This window comes from Branchiostoma lanceolatum, chromosome 15, assembly GCF_035083965.1.
Source record: "Branchiostoma lanceolatum isolate klBraLanc5 chromosome 15, klBraLanc5.hap2, whole genome shotgun sequence".
Classification (NCBI taxonomy): Eukaryota; Metazoa; Chordata; class Leptocardii; order Amphioxiformes; family Branchiostomatidae; genus Branchiostoma; species Branchiostoma lanceolatum.
This window is the reverse complement of record NC_089736.1, coordinates 16,655,497-16,670,700: the sequence shown is the minus strand read 5'-3', so window position 1 is coordinate 16,670,700 and position 15,204 is coordinate 16,655,497.

Genomic DNA, 15,204 nt, shown 5'->3' with positions numbered 1-15,204 from the left:
CTAACAACCTGAATCGTAAATTGTTTGTATTGTCAGGGCCATGACATATGATACAATAATGTCGTCTAAAATCACATCTAACAAAAACTACTTACTATCTAATCTAAAACATCTAAAAGTACTTACAACCACGATTGACTTGTCAGATAACAAACTTGCTTAATTTCTACTTTTAGATAAACACGATTCGTTGAATGAACTAGTCCTCTGCTAAGGCCGCCTCTACTTTTATCACGGAATAACCACGCTTCATGTAGGCCTCCTTTAGAGTGACCCTCAGCCGCTCAGGCCTCCCGCCACACATCTCCAATACCTTCTTCTTCTTCGGCACCCAGCCCACCTCGATCCATTTGTCCTCTATACTGGCATACGTCATGATCCCAGCCATGGGCGCCCCGGGACGATGGTAGATCTGGAACTTAAGGGCAGGGGCATCTTCACACTCCATCACCTTGGCGGCAATGGCTGTGTAATGGAATGTTGCCAACGTGAGATTCTGTAAACCAAATTAATAGTTTTCGTGCGACAATACCAAGTACATGACCTTGTTAGGGCATACATGTAACGTTAGCTAATTCTTAGAGTAATGGCATTGTCGAAAAGACGTCAGGTAACATTTTTATTTCGAAGTATCACAAAGTGGTCATTCTTATTTCTATCTTTTTCTAAAGTGAGCAGAAAAATGAACTTACCATCCTATCAGACGCTTTGTTAGTAGAAATCGTTCCTGTCACGACCGTCGTTGCAATATTGATGAAATTTCTGTCACGATCTTTGCAAGGTGAGCGTGGCGGAAAAAGTAGCCGGACTATATCTTTCATTAGGAAGAAAAGTTAGCAAAAACCAAAGAGAAATGAAAAGTAACAACAAGGAATGGACCACTGGCAAGCCTTTTGGAGAAAGTTACCCAAGACCACAGTCTGAGAAGACAAGCCAACCACGGCGCAGCGTTTATAGGGAATCACATGGAAATAATACTAAAGGTATGTCATGTAGACTAGACACGAAAGTATTTCCTGTACAGGAATATGTTTTGTGTTCTTGATATCCTAAATGGCAGTCCTCAAGAGCTCACTTACAAGCTTCTGATATGTCTTCACTTATGAAGGACAAATCTATCAAGGCCCTAACAGATTTTGCAAGACCAGCTGCACATGACATGGTGACCAAGCTTTCCAAAACGTTCCCGTTGAGGCGTTCTCGCGGAAGGGCGACTGATATTTAGCAGAAGTATGAGAAGATCATATTGCTGTTTTGGAGGTGCTATAAAGAGGATAGAGGTGAAGGTAAAGGTGAGGTGATCAAAGGCATGTGCATGGCAAGTTGGTGTCGGAAGAGGACAAGTTATGCGATATCAACATGAGGAGATGAGGTTAGTTCCACTAAGGAACATCTTGTAGTTATTTGCTACATATACATTAATTTTTGTATACTTACTCAGATGATGAGGTAAGTTCTACTCATGGAAATCTTGTAGTTATTTGCTACATATACATTTGTATACTTCACCACACCACAAAAAGACAGACAAGTTACAACACGATTGAGGCGGTTCAGGAGAGCTGCCCGGAGGCTCTTCCGCTGTTGTCTTTTTTGGTGCTGCACTCGCACGGCTGATCACGAATAGTGAGCAAACACAGTTCTATCTTTAAACGGACATAGACTCATTTACAACTACACAGATTTAAAAAAAATTGACTTACACAGAACAAAGCACACAAACACTTTAAAATTAGCTAGGAGTTCAACTGTACGTTAATCTTAATTCATTTTTGACACAGCCATCATATTCACGATAGATTTACTTTTGTTCATAATTTGAGATATTGCAATATTTCAATAGAATGGTACGCACAGTAGGATGGATACTACAGGACGGACGAATTCTTATTGATCATACAAGCAAAAATAACATAATGCCTTTTTCATGTTGTAGGTGTTGGGGGGGGGGGGGGGGGGGTGGCAGCGGCAGCCGTAAGATCTAGTAGGTAGAGTTGAGCTAGACCTCGCACACAAGAGCTTTCCCCAAATTGATGTCATGTTTAAGCCGGCGGTCCATCAGGCTAAGGAAAACATGATTTGTTCTTTTTCCGTTGACCATGCGAAATGCAAAGAGGTTTCCTTTTTTTGCCGTGCTGGGGCCGATTACACACCTACTTACCTGCCGCGGGGTAAGTATATCGTGCCCACGAGTAACGACACCAAACTACTTCATGAGGTTATAGATTCTAAACTGTCAAAACAAATGGTTCATAAACAACGCCGCCTCATGTTAACAAATGCCGTTCAAGCGACCCATCGGACATGACGCGGCCCATCGGACAACTCAAAGTCATTACCCAAAAATACATTCAGATCTACAGGGGATTTTCGGAGTAGCACCGCGCAGTCAAGTGCAGTCGGCAGTCTCGGAGAGTCGTTGTGCCGACTCAACCAAGCCGCCAGTGTCCCAGTGATTTCGCCCCCCCCCCTGATTCTGCACCCCAAGTGCTCGCACCCCCCAGCTAGTGATCTCTCCCCCCCAAAAAATAATTCCGAAAGTTCCTCTGTCTGTGCAGCTATTATATTTAAAGCTGCATTTTAATATGACAAAGCCATAGCTTAGCATGGCAATCAAGAGTATCACAAGTTGCTGTGGAGATGAGCGGAAGTTACGCCGAAGAGCCCGGGACTCTGTTCTTGATCACATGATCCTCTATTATCACGGTAGCCGTGGAAAAACGGGAAAATCACGTCAGGGCATTGGCGGGAAGGAGTTAGTTATTTCATCCAAAAATGTTAAAATTTCTTATACTACAAATCTAAAATTGCTGGAGAGATCTTTATTGAAAGTAACGGTTTTTGCATTTAAAACAAGAGTCTTAGGACCCAAAATCTCCATGAATTTTTTTATTTTATTAAACCTGTTCCCCCCATTCTATATCGCTCAATGGTATGACCCCCGGCCACATGTTGGGGGCTCAGGTTCCACAGTGACCCACTTTCGCTATCAATAGCTAGTAACAGCTGTTAGTAGTGCTACAATGGCCAAAACTGCAAATATAGATTTCCCCATTACTTAGGCAACTTAAGTCCAATTTGCATAATTTGCACTTCATTGTATACAACCCTCTCTAAGCTACCTGCCAAGTAAATAACATGAAAATCTGTCGCTCCTTTCTTCAGTTATTCTCCTTTGAAGATTTTGACAAATACGCCATTACAGTTCCAGTGACACATACCAGAGGGCCCAAAATCGACATTGACCTTTCTCCTCCCCACACCTACCCACATAACAAATATCATTACAATTCATCTACACGTTCTATAGTTATGCTGATTTTACGCATTCGGTGACACATACATACACACACGGTGACCAATTCATACACCGCACACGCACGCAAACACAGTAACTTTGCATGATTTGCACTTCAGTGTGTACATCTCTGTCCAACCTACCTGAGTACCAAATAACATGAAAATCTGTTGTTCCTTTCTACAGTTATACCCCTTTAGAACATTTTTACAAATAGGCCATTGCAGTTCCAGGGACACCAACCAGGGGGCCCAAAATCGACCTTGACCATTCTCCTCCCAGCGCATACCCACATACCAAATATCATTACAATCCATCTACACGTTTTACAGTTATGCTGACTTTAAGCATCCAGCGACACCCATGCAAACGATTTACCTCCTTACTTATGCAAATTCGGTCTCATTTGCATAGTTTACACTTAAGTGTGTACAACTTGGTCTAACCTACCTGTGTACCAAAGAACATGACGATCTGTCGATCCACTCTTCAGTTCTTCTACATTGAAGATTTTAACAAATACGCCATTGCAGTTCCAGTCACACATGCCAGGGGGCCCAAAATCGACCTTGACCTTCCTCCTCTTAACACCCACCCACATACCAAAAATCATTACAATCCATGTACAGGTTCTACAGTTATGGTGACTTTAAGTGTCCGGTGACACATACATACACACAAACACCAAACGCAAGCAAAACAGTATCTCCATGAAAAAGCCTTTTTTCATGGAGATAATAAAGTTTAAGTACATTCAATTTGACGCGTTGTCTTGTCTTTGTTCATCAATAACCAAAAGAATATACCTAGTCAAAAAGAACATGGAAGGGAAAAAGATGTATTTTTTGCATTATATACTCGAATGATAAAAGGCTATCTTGTTGGTTGCTGCACGGAACCTATGTCCCAATAAACGTAAACGATGCTGCCGGCCAGCCGCCGCCTGCACATGGCTGCCAGCGCGTCTGCAGTGCACAAAACAACTGATAATGGGCGCTGCTGCACATACGGCATTTACTGGTTTATCGTCTGATTTAAAGTCTTTTATAAAGGACTTTTTGAAAAATGACCATTAAAAAAAAGATAATGTCGTTTTCTTATTGTTTTGTGTTTTTTTTGTTGCTATTTTGGACAAGACCGAATTTACTACCTGTTTGTTCAGAAAACTAAAACTATGCAGTTTGTATTGTAAAAAAATAAGCAATTTTACATGTCACCAAATTCCGTTTGAGCTAGCCTGGACTAAACGACACACAATGTACAGGGCATGACTATTTCTAAAGCGGTTGTCTCCATGGAAAAGGCTATTGCATTAGGTATCTCGTAAGTGGTATTTTGTAGGGTTTGTTCAATAGTTGGGCCACAAGCACGACTCTATCTACTGTGATGAGAAAATAGAGAAGGCTGTCAAAAGTATAAGGCACTTACAGTTTATATCCAACTGGTTTAGAAATGTTGATGACAGATCTGAAAGCAATCAGGTCCTAAAAAATATTGTCCACCACAATACTTAAGGACTGGTGGGCCACTTTAAAAGTCTGAAATCTACCTGTCTGCTCAGAGCCGATATCATATGCTTGACTGAGACATGAATATATCTGGAGATGTGCAGTCTTATAGCGACCAAGACTAGTTTCTGAGAGACAAGTCTGCTATTATCAAAGCCTGCTTTTATGCATATCCAAGGAGATATTTATTTGTATTTCTAACTTTGCTTTGAATTTGTAAAAGTTTGCTTCCGGCTTCTAAGTACTTAAACTTTTCATTGAAGACATGGTTTTATTTATAACTAAATACTAAGTCCACATTCTCCCGTTTTTATTACGTGGTTAGATACGAGGTGCTCCGCAGGATGTATCTAAGCGTGGATTCCACGACACCGGAATATATTGAAGTTTTATTTTACAATATCGACCAATATTTGCAGTTGTATGACTTCAAATATTGGTTTTTGGTTGTCTTTTCAGAGGATGAACTTCTGGTAGAGTACTGTAAGCGGGAATACCAATATTCCGAGATAACAGCATTTTTGTGCAGTTTTCATGATGTGGATCTTAGGTAGCTGGGATCAGCGCTCAGTCCAGAGAAGCCGACGGTACATTGCGTGCAATGGTGAACTTTAGAGTTCACTTATGGTGAACTTTAGAGTGCTTTGAATAAAGGTCATCATAATACAGAATGAAAGCACTGTTTAAGAAGCAATTGCACTAGTGATTTGTTTTACAAGTTAAAGCTATAACAGGTAGCTGTTATAGCTGTTGTTCGAGATCAAGCCTCAACGTCACCGCTGCTAAAGCCGGAGCGGTCAAAGTCTATGAGTGCCTTAGAGCTTAATTAAAAAGTAAATGGCAATGTCACCATATACATATCTATAGACAGATGACTCCTACGAACTGATGACTTATTTACTCTGATCCAGCAGTAAACAGATCAATATACATCCCCGTTAAATAGACATCTCTCATTTACGTTCTTCTAAAGCACGACATAAGATATTCTATACCTGAGTACCGGGGAGACTCGAAAACCATCAGTCTAAAAATGCACCTACTTGAGGATCACGCGGTCCATTGTATCCACGATTGGGGCTTTAGCCTCGAATTTCAGAGCAGAGGATGGAATGAGGTACATGCCCAGTTTAACCTCTTCTCGCAGTCCACTCGCTCTATAGTCGATATCGTTGGCAGACTACAGCCAACTCTCAAATCACACCTAATAAAGGTCAGCCAAGACCACACGACCGCGTGTATTAGTCATTTGTAGTTAAGGCAGATGTGTTGTTCAAATTCAAACCATGCAATCGACATCAATAACTGTCACTCTTCTAAAGTGTTGCTGTCACGCTCTTATCTGATATATATTTAAAGAGTGGCTGTAACTTCAATAAATAGCTATAAGAACAAAATGTACACAATCAGATAAAGGTAAACAAAAGGAGGGGAAAATGAATCGAGGAAGTGTTAATATGAGTCAGTTTGTTAGCAATGATACACTTACGCCACAAAGGCGAGTGTTTGTTCCGAGTCTCAAGAGGGAGTAGACATTTCAAACGGCGAAATTGTTCTTAAATTATCATGTCGTGCAGCAAATCGTAAAAAGCTACAGATCTACACTCATGCTAGAATGTGCCTTCCCGGATGAGATGTTTAGGTTGGTCTACCTCTACAAGTCTCGCCTCAAACAAGGCTCTTTTGCTACCACAAGGGTCAATATTGAAGGCATAGATAATAGTTCAATAAGGCAGCAATCTCACGGCAAGCTGGACAGGTATGTCATATCTATTGGTATACCAGACTTTATTTTACTTATGCTGTTGGCTATCTTGCTAGAGATGAAATCGATGATACTTAAAGGCCCGGATATGATATTGTGCACACCTTTTGTATATTACTTCCAGCTATCACTCTTGCATTCAGTGATTGTATCTGTAAGTATGTCTCCAGCCATGCCTACTTTTATCCAACTTCTATTTTTCAATTGATTAATATGATATTCTGATATGTCACTAAATTGCATGCTGATAAGGCAGAAACATTTGAGGCTATGGCAAATAGTCATGGGCTCTTAAAGGCATAATCAGTGCCGAGAGTGCAACATATTTAATTAATTAAGATCCATGAAGTCGTTCGTGTGAAAAGTTCGAAAGGTTAAGTGAAAGGTTTTATGCTATTAAATTGGTTCGCATGAACAAGAGGTCTGGCTGATTTTTCTGGTATGTTCTGTGACCCTGGGTGAGCTTTTATTCCGATTGGGTTACAGGTGTTCCCGCGCGCGTGATTGTAGCTTATCTTCGATGAAATTCAAAGTTTAAACAATTTTGAATTCTTACAAAATAAGCCTACGGCCTCTAGTTCAACGTCACTTAGTCATAAAACTGCTAATCCATTCATTTGTTGCATGGATTTTTTGTCAGTTCGGTTGCCGGCGTCCCACCCGTCAAAATAATGCTTGGTGAAGGTCTTTTGAATCAACCTAAATTTAAATGCAATCCACACCCACATTTATGCGAGATCGTTGATGCCATTTTTTCAGGCATTTACCGATAGTATAGGGAAATAGTCCGTTCTTGAGGTTCGAAGGGATGAAGAAAGGTTTTCTGTTGTAAGATGGAAATAAACACCGTCAAAGTCATTGAGACGAATCTAAACCTTAAATTTGGCAAACAGGTTTGGCGTGTCCTCTGCAGCAAGCAGAGGTCCCAAATACCATTCAATTGATGAGCTCAAAAATTGAAAAAAAGTCTCTCTCCTTGGAAACTGGGGTTTTGCCCCTTTTCGTTCTAATAACCATCAGCCCCCTTTGATGTGGTGCCAATTCCCGCTGAGCCACCAGAGCCCTCCTTCTTGGCTGTCTCTTGCTTGGGACCTGGTGTCTACACTCTGCCGATGTATCAGGTATGAGCTGAGCTACTGATTAGAAACTGATATCTTTGACTGTTACATTTATTTAAAATCGTTTTAATTTCATGTACTCTTTCGTCGGACTGAAATATTGTTTTCCATTTTTAAGGAATGGATGATGTAAATGTTAAAATGTCTTAATTGAATTATAAGAATGTAAGAATGAAGAAACACACAAGATCAGGGTTCTGATGACTGGCGACCAAATAAAGCATATCAGGAGAAACAGGTTAGTTTTAATCCGACCGAATTTGGATAACATGAGTACAGTAAACAGCCAAATTCGGACGAGTGTTGTTGTCAATTGTATAACATGTACATATCCTTGCCATTGGTGCAAGATCCCAGGGATAGATGATCCGGACAACCGGACAGTGAGGATTTCTTCCCGGGCACTGGACAACATGAAAATGGACCTGATGGTTTTTATCCAAGAGGAACGCGGTGGAATCAGGATTGTGCAGGAATACTTTGTTCGATGTCAGGGGAAAGACATTAGGAAAAACAAAACAGACCAATCTCACGGCCTAGCTTAACCTTCAAATATCACCACCATCAAATCTAAAAGCTAATCAACTGATAAAAAACCACTTACAATATCTTATTAGGTACAGCCATGACAGAATTTCCGGGGACCAACTTCCAACTTGAGAAAACAAGTATGAAAATTTGCAAAAGCTACCGAGACAAAATGAGCACAGACAAGTGAAATAAATATCTTGAATTAAGTACAAGATAGAGAGCAACACTGCAAACAGCAGAAGAAAACAACGCACGATGACTCAGTACTAAGAGAAATGGGTGGAGGGTTTCGAGGGACCATAAGAACGAATGGCAGAAGAGAAGAATGGTTTGAAAAAATTAAATTAAAGAAACTTTGAGTTTGATGAAGATGGGCTTCTCACCCATCTAAAATCCATGTTAACTGGAAGTCCGGGAACTTTTAGAAATATGAATCTGCAACTCCCGTTACATAAATGAGAAGTTGCTCTCGTGTACATGTGCCCGAACGATCCATGGCACATCTATCCCAGTAAAAACATACTGTAATGAAGGCAGTAGCATCACGAGCGGAGGTGAGCCGGGAAAAACTCAGGAAGGCAGACTCTCCAAAGGGAGGTAAAGAAATGTTTGCTTCGACCCATACGCTTGGCAAAAATCGGCATTTCGGACCAATTTAGTACCTAGACATAGTTAGATATCTTGTAATTTCAACATCCTGGGCCACCAGCGAAAATATGAAGGCATACAGGTCCATGGAAGCCTATACTTTCACAAGGTTGCTGTAAAAAGCCATAGTCAGTTATGAAGGAAGGGACAGATCCTGAGTGCACCACTTCGGCACATGCAAATATTCCTAGCCCCATAAAAATCTCCGCCAGGAAATCACCGTGAATCTGACCGGCGTTATCGCAGTGCGGATCAATTGCTGGCCGGCAGGGTGCAGTTAGCAACATTTCAATTTGTACCATAATACAAGGCCTTTAAAATGATATCGCTATACTATAGCAATAGCAAGTTAAAAGTAGAACATATTTGGTCCCGCAGAGTTTCGGATGTCCCAACTATCAATCGCAGGGTCGAAAGAACATCGCAGCAGCTCGAGTTTCGGAGCAAGGATTGAGGAGGAACGTGACTTGGCCGGTGAGCTTAATTATGAATTATGAATTATGAGTGTGTGTGTATGTGTACGTATGGGAGTGTACATATATATATATATATATATGTATATACATTTTTATATATATGAGAAGTTGAGAACCGTGCCGATGAGCAAAAAGCGAAAGACGTTGTGAACCGTGACGAGGAGCAAGAAGTGAAAGAAGAACAGACGCGTGCCGAGGTGACGGTTTTGTACGGGTGACAACTACCCAGCACCCATTAGAAAGTACATGGCGTTTTGGGTTTTTTGATTGTAACACTGACAATTTATGGGCGGAACGCTTTAAGTTACTCAATTCAGTTTACTCATTTGAAAGCTTTTGGAACACGTACAGCCATTTTTCTTTGCCGTCTAATCTGCCACAAGGATCCGGGTACTGCCTCTTTAAAACGAGGATTAGACCTAGTTGTGAAGCCCACGCAAACTCTGAAGGGTGGAAAATGGTCACCCGATATCGTCGCAGTGAAATAAGAAATAACCTAATAGAAAACACTGGCTCTTTGCACAATTGATGATGATTGGGAACGAATCTAACACAGTCGAACTCTGGACCTCACATACCAATCAGTCTGTAATACATAGTGTTGGACAGTACTTTTTTCTTTCTTCATTTGTTAAGAACATTTATAAAATATTGTATAATTATTTTCATCTCTTATTCACTACACCTTGATCTTTTTTTTAATCGACTTTTTAAAATATTTTTTTACATTCAATTTCTTTTTCTTTAACTTAAATAAAATTGTGATTTTTCTTATATCAGTCATTGACAGGTCCACAGAAAACGGGTCCGCAGCCACGGGCCTCGCCCCCTTCAGAGCCGCAGGGAGCGCTCTCTGGATGTCATCCTCTGCCTTCGCGTCCAGCTGGCCAGACCCTTTCATTTGGGGAAGGGAATGACTATGGCCAGCTTTGTACACTGGACAGTGAGGAGTCGCTCCTGTCTACCCCGTTTGCCTTACACACTGGTAAGATTATTGTGGACGTGGCCGCACAACCGTGGTACACATCAGAAATAAAGCTTCACAAAACACCGAAAAAGGGGTCTTCAAAAGTTGAGTTTAAAATCGACCATAGTTTACAGTTTGTTGTATTAGTCCATCCCGATTGAGCAGAAATCCCCGAACACACAAAAACAGAGAAATCAGTGAAAAGACTTTGAACAGATTAGCACACTGGATCAAAGGAATAAAGGGTCCAGGTTGTCGGGTTGATAATAAATGCGTTTTTCTGCAATCGGATTTTGATGGAAACTACGTATCAGTACGTCCTTCGGATTTGCCTGATGGACATTGGCTGCAAATTTACAATGGTCGGTTTGTTATATCACGATTTTCGCACTGTATGTATGTGGTCCCACAACATTATGCTTATTTAGGGGCATTGTAGATAAGAGACAAGTCTAGACGCTGCTGCCGTTTGATCAAGTTTTGCGCATCCAAACAAGCGTTGTGTTACGAGTGTAGACTTTTTTTCAAGCACCAAAGAAGACTCAAACTGAGACATGCTGTCGACTCTGCGGAAAGTCAAGAACAAGTACGGCTTGAGCACGATCGGAAATCAGTTTGGGTTTGGCTAAGGTAAGCACACTGGTACATTGGTATGAGGCACTGACTAGGGCTACCAGCAGTTTGACAAGGGACACTTGCGCTACCAGATACAGAAAGAGTTCTGTTCAACCTCCGGCCCTCTGTCAAATTCATCACGTGATAGTTGCAGAAGCTGACGCAAAAGCTCTACGTCCCCTCAGCTGTGGTTAATGGTGCACCCTCGCCAAAACCAACCAGGCTGTACCTCTATAGTAAGGACACAGGTATCACTCCTGGTAAATATGAGAAGTTTGTTCTGTACCAAAAATTCTGGCAGTGGATCTGGTTCAATGGTCATGCTATCGAGGAGCTCGAAACACAGTTTGTTGCTCATCAGGAGAAGATCCTGCACAATAGCACAGTTTGTGTGAGGCCACTTATACGTAGAGCGTACCGGTCGGCCGACTGTTCGCCGTCAACTAATTTTCTTAAATGTCGAAAGTTTCGTTGTACAGAGGGGACGTGCTTGCGAAGAGCTAGCGTGCTGTGAATCCGTTTTAGTTGGAAAATGTATCTTTAGATGACTTTACTGCATATATTTGGAAAAAAAAGAAGGCTGACTGGCATTGTTGGTATTTTGTTGAGGTGGCTATCTACCAAGAGGTCTTTTTTTTTCTTTTTCACATTCGGATGAGTGAAGTTGCATGCACCACTTTTCAGTGTAGGCCCTTGTTCTTTGGCGACTGTCGTGTAAAGGCCGTGGTCGATGAAGGAAATTAGGGTGAGAGGTAATACGATCAAGCTATATCTTGAACCATTTAAACGTGTTTTTTTTTCTTCAATTTTGATACCTTTAGAAACACTTAATGATATTATGCATATTTTGCTAAGTTTAGTTAGGTGAATCGATTGACAATCACAACGTATGGGACCCGAACTGGTCATCACACTCCTGGTCCAGTTGATGAGGATCCACGACAGGTGAAGCCGTCCCCGGCCTCATCACCTCCATTCATTCTGAGGAGAATTTCTGCGCAGACGACTGTGGTCTCATCACAAAGCCGGATGAAACACACGAGGCAGAATATGCAAACTTAACCAGGTCTTCGGCCACTTGAACCAAAATCATCGGGGAGAAATGGTAAATCAATTTCTCGTTGATAACGAAATGGACATTTCCAACTTGAAACATTCAGCTAAAATCTAAGAAAGGCAAGAAGATCATTTCCAAAACTGCATTCTTCAACAAAGTGAAATAATTATAGATAAGGTGCCTCTAAAGAGAGGCAGTTTGGAGATTTTACATTGGTTATAATTAGGAGAACGTTTATAAATGAAAAGGAAGCAGCAAAGAGTATCAAAGATTTACTTGGATTGATCTTGCTGGAGCGTCACCTCTAAATGACATACCCTCCACGTGTTGGCGGTATAACACCCCCAGCCTCTCGCCACAATAACCTATGATAGTTGTGAAAATGCCCGGTACAGAACTCTCTCAATTAGATATGAATTTCATAAGGGGCTGGCGTTTTGTTGTTGAATGTCGAAAAACTTGAAGCAATTATAGCTGGCAGCATCACAAATGATGACAACAAAATTAACATGCTGTTTGATCGCCTTTTGTAAATTGAATGCAACTTTTCTGAAACGAAAGAAACGCCTGCCTTGAAAATACTGCGGTGAATCTTGACAATGTATATTACAATGCTGCGGGGTGCGATGTCTGGGTCTATGGCAGGAAGAAGCTCGAGGAGTAACCGATATCTTAACCGATATAATAATTGCTCACTGATCACGAGAAGAAGAAAAAAGAAAAGATATTTATGTCAAGATCAATAAAGCCCCAACCCAGCCAAACGCCTCTGTCCCGGTCCCCACCCTTCCTGCACTGGACTCCACCACCGCTCCTTATTATCCCAGCTCATACACCGCCCCTTCCCAGCCCCCCCCCTCTGTCCCAGTCTTCTCCCTCTCCGGCACTGGACTCCACCACCGCTCCTTACTATCCCAGCTCATACACCGCCCCTTCTCAGCCTACCCCCTCTGTACCGGTCTCCACCCCTCCGGCACTGGACTCCACCACCGCTCCTTATTATCCCAGCTCATACACCGCCCCTTCTCAGCCTACCTCACAGTTCCTTGACAACCCCGATCCTCCAATGATCACCCCCTCTGATCACCAAAGACTTAAGTCACCCCCCCCCCCCTTCCAGTAAGCCCTTCTGCTTTCCGACAGAAATCAACCCCGACACTACCACTATGCACCCAGGTCCTCATTCCCGATTATCAATCCTCATCGAAATGTTAAAACAATAGAAAACTGATAATTTAGCAATTTGGGAACTGGGAAATTTTAATTACAAACTTGTTATGGATGTACGTACTTGTTCTCTTCCCCATTTTAATTAGAGAGTGATGTAAGCTCTTTTATGAATGTGCTGGGAGGGAGGAACAATGAATACTCCAAAGATTCACATGCTGGAGAGGAGCAACATGCTATCCCTTGTGTACGGACATGATTGTATGGCTAAGGATCATTAGATTTCCGTATATCGATCGTTTTGTGAAAGTTTTATAGGCAAGACTAAGAAACGTGTTTGTTTGTTTTTAATCTACGGTATTTCTCTTAGAGCGACCCTTGTGAAGGCAACCATTAAGTTGAAGGGAACCACCCTGGTGAGGCTTGACATCATTTACGACCATGCCGCGGGATGCGATGTCTGGGCTTATGGCAGGAAGAAGTTCGAGGAGTATTTTTTGTTCTCATGATTGCTTCTTTTGGTCCTTTTTTAGATTAAAAATCAAGACAACTACTTCAGCTATTGATAAGGTTGTGTGCAAGCGAAAAAAAATTGACTAAGTTGTAGCATCGGAGGATGGTACCTAAGCAGGTAGATCGAACCACGGTGCAAAGAAGCCCCTCTACTCTTTAGAGGGGAAGAACCAATATGTTTTGTTGTGTTATGCCCCATGGCATTGTTTAATAGGATTGAAGAGGCCGTCAGGCTCTTCCTTTTAAAGGATATATTTTGACCTTTACAGTCAGTGAGCAAGCGAAAAGAATTAGTAAGCTATATCATCGGAGGATGGTACCTGGGTAGGTAGTGTGTAAATGGAACCAAGGTACAAAGTGACAACTCTGCCCTTTAGAAGGGATGAGCAAAATTACGTCACGTTATGTTATGTTTTGTTATGATCCATAGTTATATCTTGTTTATTGCACACGTTTATATAAATTGTTGCTATTTTTTGCGCAATGAAGAAAGTATGTATCTAATATTGGCTGTGTCGGTCTTTTTCTTTTCGTTTCGGGGGGGGGGGCGTTAAAGACCATTAATTACCATTCAGCTCCATATGTAATCGTTCTGCCAAGAATAACCTATCTTTAATACACATTTCTGGGAGGAGCAGGTGTAAAGAAGGTGTTAATCTCTAACGAGAATGGTTGATAACGCAATTATATAATACACATCCCTGAGGGGTAGATGGCAATTCACATCTCAAATTACATTAATATACATTACCCTTCGAACGTCATTTAACGGTCTCGAGTGTATTTAAGCCTCGAGCGTATTTAATCCTCGACCGTCATTCAAATTCAATCTCGGCCGTGGGAGAAGTTGTTGGGTTGATTTGGCATCGCCCGTGAAAAAAGATTCGCCGAACGCCTGAGGGGACATGAACCGATAAGTCGACCGTCCAGTCATTGCTCCGCCAAGAAAGAAGTCATGCCTTCCGAGTTAATTTCATCTTAAGGTTAGATTAAGATGAAGTCGTTCAACATGATTGAACTCATGATACAAACCACAACAGTGCTCCAAGGACTTATGACCAAGTCTGTAGAGTTTCTCATTAAAACAACAAAGAATCAGGAATAAGAACACATATGGTCAGTTACACCTGACTGTACCAGGCTTATAACCGAACAGGGTGGACATTTTCGAATTGCATGAGTATGAACAAATTGGGTATTTTGACCACTTCATATTGATTTGATTTATTCATAACCTTCTTAGAGTCCATTCCGAGTCACCGCGAGGTTTTTATAATAATATTTGTAATCATTTTGAAAAATTTCTAATAAAAGAATATCTCACTGACAATAGTTCTAAATTTTTCTAAAAGATCAAATACAAAAATATGAATTTATTTGAATTTAATTAGATAATTTAGAAATATTTTGAAAGTAACTGCACAAAAACCTCTTTATTTGTAATAATTTCTAAACATCTATGTGATTATTCAACTTTTAGAAATATTAACAAGAAATGGTAGAAAATGGTTAACAATGGTAGAATGGTGATTGCCCCCATA